Genomic DNA, 1,005 nt, shown 5'->3' with positions numbered 1-1,005 from the left:
GCCCTCTGAAAGGGTAAATCCTAAGAGAGTAACTAGTATTCATGATTCTGATGCGATGTCTTTTTTTGGCATCTCAAATTACTGCTATTTCTAAAAAGATTGATCAAATGGGAATTAATTATTCTTATGTACCCCCAGTATTATAGGAGAATTCACCAGGACAGATTATTGATACTCAATCATCTTATGAAAATTTAAATGCTATAAATAATCAAAATAACAATCCTTATTCTAACTATTATAACCCTGGTTGGAAAAATCACCCTAATTTTAGTTGGAATAATTATAATAATTCGATGAATCCATCCATAAATCTGAACAGTCAAGGAAATCCTAATTTTTGACCTTATTATCCTCCGGGATTTAACTCCAACCCTAACCCACAAGTTAAGGAAAAGAAGTTGACGATGAAAGAAGTAGTGTTGAATATGGGAAATCAAATACAGAATCAAGGGGCTGCTATTATAAATATTGAAAATCAATTAGGACATATTGCTACTGCACTAAGTAATAGACCTTATGGAATTCTTCCAAGTACTGTGGAAGTTAATCCAAAAGATACAAATAAAGAGCAAATTAAAGCTATTCAATTACAAAATGGAAAAGAAGTTGAAACAATGATCCAAAGAGAAACTGAAGTTGATGAAGAAAAAGAAAAAAATGGAAAATGATCAACAGGAAAATGAACAAACACAGAGCCCTGAAAAAAACCATTACCTTCGTTTCCTCAAAGACTGAAACAAAATATAAAATAAATTAAAATTTAATCAGAAACAACACAAAATAATAATTGCAAATAAATTAAGACGTCTCTATCAGATGTTCAGAATCCCTCAAAGGAGGTAACATACGGTTGTTAATGAGACTTCCCACGGTCTAAATGAAATTATGGAACTCATCGAGTTGAGTTTAGTATATTCATTTGGACTAAGTAAATCTGAAATAAAATAGTGGTGCCAGAACGAGCTTCCTATACTTTGTGCAATTGGAGAAAAGTTTTACGGA

Source organism: Phalaenopsis equestris, unplaced genomic scaffold (genome assembly GCF_001263595.1).
Source record: "Phalaenopsis equestris unplaced genomic scaffold, ASM126359v1 Scaffold000002, whole genome shotgun sequence".
Classification (NCBI taxonomy): domain Eukaryota; kingdom Viridiplantae; phylum Streptophyta; class Magnoliopsida; order Asparagales; family Orchidaceae; genus Phalaenopsis; species Phalaenopsis equestris.
The sequence above is the reverse complement of the archived record's forward strand: the minus strand, read 5'-3'. Positions refer to the sequence as shown.